This window comes from Triticum aestivum, chromosome 3A, assembly GCF_018294505.1.
Source record: "Triticum aestivum cultivar Chinese Spring chromosome 3A, IWGSC CS RefSeq v2.1, whole genome shotgun sequence".
NCBI lineage: Eukaryota > Viridiplantae > Streptophyta > Magnoliopsida > Poales > Poaceae > Triticum > Triticum aestivum.
In genome coordinates, this window is record NC_057800.1 from 421,213,496 (window position 1) to 421,223,403 (window position 9,908).

Sequence of the window (9,908 nt, forward strand, 5' to 3'; positions counted from 1 at the left end):
CTCTAGCCATGTGGATGTGGAGGATAAAGTCCTAGATCCATACTGCAGGATCGGTTGTGTCGTCGTATGATTCCATATTGACGGGCTTGAACCCCTCAGGGAATTCGTGGTCTAGTACTTCATCTGTAAAGCAGAGGGGGTGTGTGGCGCCTCTATATCGGGCTGCGTCGTGGCGTAGTTCCGATGGAGTCCGTCTGCGGTGTTCGGCCCGGGCGTGGTTAGATTTATCACGTCCGAATAAGTAGCCCTCCTCGTGCCTCGAGGCACGCCCTCGCGATCCATAGATCGATCTTGTGTGTCCTATTCTGTCGCCATGATTTGACATAGGTCGTATGTGTGATCCTGAACTCTTCCGTCTCTATTTTTGCGAGGCGGTGGGGCAGGCTGTTGTTCGGCCTGAGTTGCCGCTTTGTCCCGGCCGCGGGGTGGCCGGTCGGCCGTCCTGTCTCGACCACGCGGTGGTCGTTCCGCATTACGCGAGGGAGATGTGTGTTCCGGTGCCTCCTCGTCAAATTGAGGTAGCAGTTTGCGTTTCGGGTAGCTCTTGGCTGGGCGCTTAAGGCTGTATTCTTCGGCTGTCATGACGTCGGTCCATCTGTCGACGAGCAGGTCTTGTTCAGCTTGAAGATGCTGCTATTTCTTTTTCAGGCTCCTTGTTGTGGCTATGAGCTGGAGTTTAAAATGCTCCTGCTCCAGAGGGTCCTCCGGCACGATGAAGTCTTCGTTGCCGAGGCTTGTATCCTCTTTGGAGGGTGGATGGTAACTATTGTCCTCCGAGTTATCTTCTATGGCCTGTTCATCGGGGTTGTCTTGTGTGTTGTCATGTTCCTCCTGTTCGGATGCAGCGCCGAAAGGGTCTTCATTGTTTTCGGCGTCGCCCGGAGTACTATTTTCTCCGATGTCAGTGTTGCCATCCTTTGAGCGACGAGGCTTAGAACAGCGTTTGGGGCGCCGGCGCTTGGACTGCGTCTTAGAGAGTTTGTTCTTATCCGGCTCTTCTTTGTCGTCGCCAGATCCTTTAGGTGTATCAACCATGTACACATCGTATGAAGAGGTGGCCGTCCAACACCCAGTGAATGGCGGGTCTTGGCCTTGCTCCCTGTCGGCATCGTCGTCCATAACGTCGATGTCTTCGGAGCCATAGTCAAGCATGTCGGTTAAGTCATCGACGGTGGCTATGAAGTGGGTGGCGGGTGGGAAGCAAAATTCCTCGTCGTCCGCCTCTAGCTCGAACAGAACATAGTTCGGCTGTGAGTCTTCCTCCAAGGACAAGTTCTTCAAAGATTTAGTACGTCACCCAAAGGCGAATGCTGGAAGATGTCTGCGTCGCTAAATTTGAAAATCGATAACCGATCTAGCTCGGTGTCCGCAGGCGCACTTAATCTGGAATGTGTAGCCGGAGACCAGTCCGGAGTTCCGTCAACGCAAGCATTGTAGGATGTCGAGTCCATGTGCGGCTCCAACGCCGCGGACTTTATGGCCTCGGAGGGGATAATCTGCTTTGGTACTGAGGCCATTGCAGCAGCAGGATCCATCTCCTGGGTGTGCTCCGATGACAGATTTAAGTCATGTTCATCGGAGAGAGGGGGAGCGATCGTCGCAGACTCAAATACATCAAAGATCAAGTCTCCATGGATATCTGTGACGTAGTTCAAACTTTCAAATCTGACCTGATGGCCAGGGGCGTAGCTATCGGCCTGCTCCAGATGGCCAAAAGAGTTGGCCCGCAGTATAAAGCCGCCGAACACAAAGATTTGTCCGGGGAGGAAGGTTTCTCCCTGGACGGCGTCATTACTGACGATCGAAGGGGCCATCGAATCCTTTCGTCGACGGCATCACTACTAGGAAAAGGGCTATAGATGATATGACCACTAATGACGCACCAGACATGTGATGCGCCACTACTATATAGTAATGGCGCACCATAAGTTGATGCGCCATTAGTGTGGTAGACATTAATGGTGCACCAGACCCACGGTGCGCCATTAGTAATAATTTTTTTATTTTTCCAAAAATACTAATGGCGCACCAGGGCACAGTGCGTCATTACTAGTTTAACTAGTAATGACCCACCTGCCACACAGCGCGTCAACACTATTCTAATCCTGAGATTAAAATAGTTATTTGGATCACGGCTCTCTGTATAGAGCCCCAAGAGGCGTTCCCGAACTTCCGAAGCCACGGAGAAAAATAAATAAGAGAACCCACCCAGTCCCGCACCCCCGGCACCACCCCCTCCAGCCACCGGTCCGCCACCGGTCCTAAATCCGGCCGCCGCGCAGCTCCCTCCCCGGGATCCGGCCGCCGCGACACCACCTCCCCCGGATCCGGCCACCGGACTGCCTCCTTCCCCCGGATCCGGCCGGGATTGATCCCACCGCCGCCTGCCACCACCAAGCACTGGCGTGCGACCCCGACGCCGCCTCCCTCTATGAAGCGCCGGCGCCCGACCCTGTCACCTACCTCTGGTACGCCGTCGCGCCTCCGCAGGGTGCCCCTGACATCGCCCAGCTCCTCCTCACATGACGACCCCCTGCGACGCACGCCTCCTCGATGTTCTGCCCCGGACATGGGCGCCTCCCCGTCCACCCTCCGGCGACCGAAACCAGCTCCGCCCGCCGTAGCAGAGGACATGCCCCGTTCGTGGACTCCCCTCCCCTCCGCCCGGGTGCGACCTGCCCTGCGCTCTGGCGCGACCTGCTCTCTGGTACGGCCCGCCCTCCTCCAGCGCGCCTGCACTCTGCTCCGTCGGTGCAACGACCGAGCACCAGATCTCCCTCCTCTCTCCCACTAGGACGGCAGTGTAGGTGGCTAGTGTCTGAAGTTCAGTTGTATATTCATTGCCATGGATGACGTTTTCTGTTGTAGTATTGTAGCCGTGGCCTACATTTAACAATAGTAGATATGTATGTACTGATCGTGCGCTAGTAGTGACCCAGATTTACTTTGTTCTATCTCCCTTTGAGGAATGAAACTGCAGAGATATATTACTTTTGCTTGGAGTTCTCTGAAAATGTTCTTTGAAATGCTCTCTGAAAATGTTGTTACTTTTCCTTGCTGCTTCCTTTTACTAGACTGCGCTGAAACAATATTAGTAGTAGTATATTGTCATAGTATACGTTCAGATTTAGGCAAAAGAAATATGGTCATTTCTGCTACTGTCCTTGGGAGTGTATTTCCTCCATACCTCAAAACATGTTCATTTCTCTTCTGTATGGCACATTTGCACACCTCTCTTTGTGGCACAAAATTTAAATTGTGCTTGTCTTGTATATTTGCTTGCATGCTTGTGTAAACAAAGTGAGTAGTACATGTGACCATAGATGATAAATACACATATCCTATAAGCTAAACTGAAGCTTGCTACTTGTGTATGATCAGCTATAAAACATGTAAACGTCCCCTCGGGCACCTGAAGAGATAGCCAATATCGCCATGTTGTTATGATCTGCTTTGTTTGTATTGTATCTGCAATTTACATTAATCTTGTTGTCAAAGTTGGAAGTTCAGAACTTAGAATTCCATTTTTGTTTGTTGTACTCTCAAACCAGTATATTGTACGCAATATCTCAAGTAAAATTCTACTCTTTTTCTACCATTATTAGAAAATATACAATTCGCTAATGTCGCCATTATAGCTTACAAACTGCAGTTTCCATTGATGACTGTTTACATGTACAGTATGAGACCATTTCTCATGTTAGTTTGCAGGAAAAATAAAAGAAACCACTTTCTACATGCAAAAGGGCATCAAGTTTTGGAAGAAGTATGGTGTTTAATGAAAAAATGAGGAAAAAAAGGATCCTCAAGCAAATCAAGCAATGGAAATCTTCCTTGGTGGAGCTAGTAATGCAAAGCTGCAAAAAAGCTGCAAAGCTTCAGTTTTATGTAATCTTGGCTAAATTGTGATAATTTTATGTTGTTATGAACCTCTGCTGTACTGTTAAGATTGAACTTTTCACAAAGTCCTATGTTGAAGCTCCTCCTTCTGTTTTTCATTTATGTGTACTTCTACGGTTCAATTTAATGCAAACCATTTTTGTATGTGTGAACATCAAAGGTTCAGTGTTACATTCTTGCTCATTTTGGTGTTGGTAAGGATTTCATCTCAAAATGCTAGTGCCAGCTAAACATGAAATTTGGATTTGTAATTTGGATTCAGGCAAATAAAATCTTGATGGAGATTTCATTTCATTTCATTTCCACCAAATGAAATGAAATCAGGGGAGCCAAACGAGCTGTAACAGTAAAAGTTCAAGTGTGACTGTATGACTCCTTGCATTGCATGTCCCTCCATTAGGTGTGTTTCTTCTATATAAAGTGCAGTGAGCAGCTGAGTTAACTCAATCATTCATCGGCATATACGTACAGACAACTTATGCATCTACATGACGTAAGTAGGTAGGTGTAGCCCGTTTGTGTCGTGCAAAGAATATGTGATTCTATTTTCTTTTTGTGTATATAAAAGAAAGAGAAAGAAGTTCAAATATAAGAAATGAAAAAGGTCAAAATATGTAATACGATAAAATGTTCGTGTATAAAATTCATGTGCAGAAAATAAAATATCAAAAAATGGAAAAGTTCAAATATTTTTTTCTAAGTTCAAAGTAAAATAAGAGAGAAGTACGAAGGTTAAAAAACTCGGATGATTCCTCGTTACTAAAGAATAAAATAAAGTTCAAATTAAAATAAAAAGGGAAAGCTAAAAAATAAAAAAATGTTCTCACTTTTTTAAAACTAGATACAAAAAAATAACAAAGTGGTTTGATGTTTATTAAAAAAGTCTAGGATTTTACCTTCTTAAAAAAACATAGATATCTGCTGTTATTAAAAAAAACAACCATGAAGATCAAAACTAAAACAATAGTTAAAATCATGTTTATGTAAAAATAAAAAAATAAAATATGAAGTTCAAATTAAAATAACACAGAAGTTCAAAGTATATTAAAACCTAGGATTTAGAAGTTCAAAAAACAAAAACAAAAAACAATGTCATTTTTGGTCATTTTTCCCCAATACTAAAGATAAAAACCAAGAAGTTCAATTTTAAAAAATGAAATAGTTTAATGCATATTAAAAACTCAGTTTTTTCTTGTTACTAAATAATAAAACCAAGAAGTTCAATTTTTAAAAAGCGGAGCAGTTTTATCTTTATTTGAAAACTCAATTTTTTCGGTTACTTAAGAATAAGACCCAACAAGTTCTATTCGAAATAATGAAGAAGTTCTATTAAAATAAACCTAGAAGTTCAAATTTAATGAAGAATCTCGATGTTTATCAAAAAGTAGGTTTTTTCCGTTACTAAAAGAAATAAACCAGGAAGTCCAAATTAGAAAGATGAAGAAGTACGATGATTATAGAAAACTCAGATTTCCCTTGTTCTTAAAGAATGGAAAATAAGAAGTTCAAAAATTAAATAACAAGAAGTCAACTTTTTTTAAAAAAATTGAGTGCTTCAAAGTTTCATAAAAAAGATTAAGAAAAAAGCTGGAAGTCCATATTAAAAAGATGGAGAAGTTCGATGATTATAGAAAACTGAGATTTTCTTCATTATTAAAGAATGGAAACAAGAAGTTCAAAAAATAAAAAACAAGAAGTTCAACTTTTAAAAATAGAGCGCTTCAAAATTTCATAAAAAAGATTAAGAAAAAACCAGGAAGTCCATATTAAAAAGACGGAGAAGTTCGATGATTATAGAAAACTCTGATTTTCCTCATTATTAAAGAATGAAAACAAGAAGTTCAAAAATATAATAACAAGAAGTTCAACTATTAAAAATAGAGCGCTTCAAAATTTCATAAAAAAGGATTAAAAATCATATTAAAAATTCATAAAAAAACTCATATATTTTCATGTAACCGAGAGAAGTTCAGATTGATAAACGCCAGAAGTTCACGTACTACACGGTGTGCATTTTGTATTAAAAAGAATAAAAAAGCAAAGACTAAAAGTTTGTTGATATAAGTTCAAGTCCTCCGTCGGAGAAATTTTAAAAAATATTGTGAGAGAGGTTTATACAAAAGAAATACCATTTGTGTAACACTTGACAAATGGATGAGAAAATTACAAATGAAAAATACGTCACAGAAGTTCAACGTAAAAACAGCAGGAAGTTCACCTACTACACTGAATGAATATCAGATGAAAAACTTTTAAAATTGTCGCGAGTATGAAAAATGATCAACACGAGAAAGTTGCGTGTTTACAGCAGCTTTCCATTGGTATATCACTTGCTCAATTCCGGTGAGTGGATGGAGAGCTATGAGCAGTGGATGGAGAGCTACAAGCAAAAAAACACGTGAAAAACAGAGTGAAGTTCAAGTAGACATGCCGAGAAGTTCAAGTTCTTCACGCGGTGCATTTTCGAAGAATCTGTTTCGCGATAAAGGCAGAACGAATGATCTCACCATTTTCGAAATTACTTGAAAACGACCAGGATTCAGAGAAAACCATCAACATGAAAAAGTTTTGCATTTTCCGTAGCTATTCAGCGGTATATTATTTGCCCCATTCCGATAAAGTTTGTATAAATTATGGCAAAAATACGTTTTTAACCATTTTCAAAACTGACATAAAACCGTAATGAATTAGGAGAAACGATATATACAAAAAAGTTTCGCATTTCTTCAAGATTCCCAACACCATATCATTTGCTGCATTTGGACGTACGGTTAAAAAATTAGCTCGAAAATACGAACTTGGTGGAACTTGTACCATTTTCTAAATTACTTTTAAACCATTCAAAATTAGAAAAAACTTTGAACATAAAAACGTAGCGCATTTTCATAAGCTTTCCAACGCCATATTATTTGCCTCAATTGGATTAGCCGTTTAGAAATGACATCAAAAATACGAACTCGGGTGTTCGGTTTACGAAATTTTACGATTTTCCAAATTACTCTTTAACCATAGGGAATTAGAGAAAACTTTCAACATGTGGAAGGAGCGGTTTTGTAGTAGCTTTCCAACGCCATATTATTTGCCTCATTCCGATAAACAGTTTAAAAATGCGATCAAAAATACAATTCACGTTTTTTCTATGAAGAAAAAACGGTTTTCAAAACTGCTCTTAAACCGCTTACATTTTTCCAAAAATTTAACTTGGGTCATGATACTGATGTCCATAGCTATCCAACGATATATCGCAATCCCCATTTGGACACCTTTTAGCTGAAGTTCAACCTAGTACTCGAGGAAGGTCAGTCGCGTTACTCGGGAAGTTCATGTTGTGATCAGAATATTATTCTGATCCCGTGATCAGAATAGTGTTTATGTATATACAGCCCGTCTATTCTGATAATATTATCAGAATAACTATTCTGATAACTCTTCCGCACCGCATGCTCAACGCGAGGGCACTGAACTTTCTTTAGCTAGAGCACTGCATTACAGAGACTAGAGAACTTCGTGTCGTAAAAAACTGTACGCAGTGTTTTTTCGGTACTGTTTTTGCTCTAGTTTTTAACCGTTTATCGGAACAAGTCATATGATATACCGTTGGAAAGCTATGGATTAGACGCAACTTCGCCATGTTGAACACTTTTCGAGATTCCTCTCGGTTTAAGAGCAGTTTCAAAAATGGTGCGGCGGATGATGAGTGGCAGCGATCGTATTTTCGTGATTTTCTCAAAACCACTGATCGGAATAAAGTAAATAATACGCTGTTAGAAAGATATCATCGAGGCGCATCTTTTTCATAACTATTATTTTCTCTAATTCGTTACGGTTTAAGAACAGTTTCAAATTTACTAAATCGCGGAATTCTGTTTTTTTGAAATTTTTTTCAATTTTTTGGTACTGTTTTTGCTCTAGTTTTTGAACCGTTTGTCGAAACGAGGTGTGTAATACGTTGTTGGAAAGATATGGACAATGCGCAACTTTCATATGTAGAAATGGTTTTGAGATTCCATACAGTTTTAAGTTAATTTTGAAAATCGTGCGGCGGACGACGAGAGGCAGCGGCCTTTTTTCACGAAATTTTTACAAACCAGTTGTCGAAATGATTCAAATGATATGCCGTTGGAAAGATATCGCCGAGACGCAACTTTTTCATGTAGAACACTCTCTCTAATTCCTTATGGTTTAAGAGCAATTTTAAAAATACGAAAACACGGACACTCTATTTTTCGCGACACTAATATTGACGAGTGAACCGCATCGGACAGAAAAACATACTGCTTCGGACAGGAAACTGCACCCCATCAGATGGGCAAGTGAACTTCTTGATTTCTTCTATTTACACGTAAATTTTCTCATGCAAGGAAGTGGACGGGACTTCACATCGGGCATAAGTGAACCCCAAAAATATGGAGAAGTGAACCGCATTACTTTATTTGTCGTTTTGGTAACATTTTTTCTTTGCAATTACAAGATGAACAACATCAGACACCCGACTGGACTACTTCAGTTGGAAAACCGCACTGCATCAAATGGTCACTTAGAAGATGAACAACATCAGACACCTGACCACGCTGCTTCAGTTAGAAAACCGCACTGCATCAAATGGTCAAGTGAACGGCATTACTTTTTTTGTCATTTCTCTACAATTTTTCGTTTAACACATGTTTGCACTTCGTTTCCTTCTTTCTTTTTTCTGTTTGGAGTTTTGAGTTTCCACATTGGCGAGCTGTACACGTGCGAAGAAGTGAACCGCATGGTCGAGGGAAATGAGACGCAACACAATTCGAAATGAACTTCTTTAGTAAACAATTTTCAAACGAGTCCATATAACTTTTATACATAAAATCATCAAACACAGAAAACACCATTTTTGCACTGCATGTCCACATGGTCGAAACCGCATGCTCATGCCTGAACATCACCATGTTTCGCTGCAATCAAATGAGTCCCTATAATCTTTATACAAAAAATCCACACCACACTGCAAGCATTGGACTAAGTATAAAGTGGTGAGGATGACGGGGGAGGACGAGTATAATTTCACGACACTACACTGCAAGCAAAAAATCAATGGACCGCGCCGGAACATCATCTGCACTGGAACCGCATGGCAGATGCTCATCCAAAATCTGTAACAAAAAAGAACTTTTCTCAAACATGACGCTGGCGTTGTGGACTGCTTTTGTGAGCTGTCAAATTGCATCAGGAGCACCGCACTGATCGCCAGGAGCAAAATACCCTCTTTTTCTCTTTTTTGATGTTTTTCCTCTCCTGCAAAAAGTTGGCAAACTGAACCGAAGAACATGAATAGTAAACTGTTGTGGGTTTGATTTTCCCTATCAAAAATCAAAAAAGTGAACTATAGCAACAACAAAAACGGAGTGAGGTTTGGGCCTTTTCTCAGATAACATACTGCACTGCATTGGGGCTTGTCGTGGACTGCACATCGCCGCCCTGATGGGCTGCATCCCGCGCTGGACGATGAAGAATTTTTTGCTGGTTGGAGTCTTTTTGCTGGTGAAGAGCAGCTCGTGGTGGTCGAACCAAGCATACCACACTACAGATGGGCAAACGAACTGCATGCCCGCTCTCTCCGAGCTGCAAGCCGCACACACCGCACCACACCACTAATCAAACTGCATCGGGAGCCTCGACCGCCTTCAAGGCAGCTCACATGGGGGGAGGGGATGCAGGAGAGCTCGTCAGAGGGGAGGGGAGGCAGGGGAACTTGTTGGAGGGGATCCAGTAGAGGAAGACCATCAGTGACCCGAGCTCCCTGCATCATGTGATGGCGATGCCATCCAGCAGCGACCAGGCTGGAGCGGATCCCAGAGGCGACGGCGCGCGGGAAGGCGGCGACGTGAGGATAGGAGGCGGCGGCACTGGGGAGTGGCCGGTGCGGCGGCAGGGGTGGCCGGAAGGAGAAGGTGGAAGCAGCAGAAGCGGAATCGTGGTGGGGATCTGGGGGTGGCTGTGGTTTTCTTTGGAAGGGGAGGATTTGGATGGGA

The 9,908-nt window shown here is 42.2% G+C and overlaps 1 long non-coding RNA gene across 1 annotated transcript; it reads left to right on the plus strand.

The window, feature by feature from the left end:
- The first annotated feature begins 2,164 nt into the window (after positions 1–2,164).
- Positions 2,165–4,059, plus strand: LOC123061482 (uncharacterized). The gene is made up of 2 exons (XR_006429068.1): positions 2,165–2,707; positions 3,705–4,059. It is a non-coding gene; the product is annotated as an uncharacterized lncRNA (long non-coding RNA).
- Positions 4,060–9,908: the final 5,849 nt, after the last annotated feature.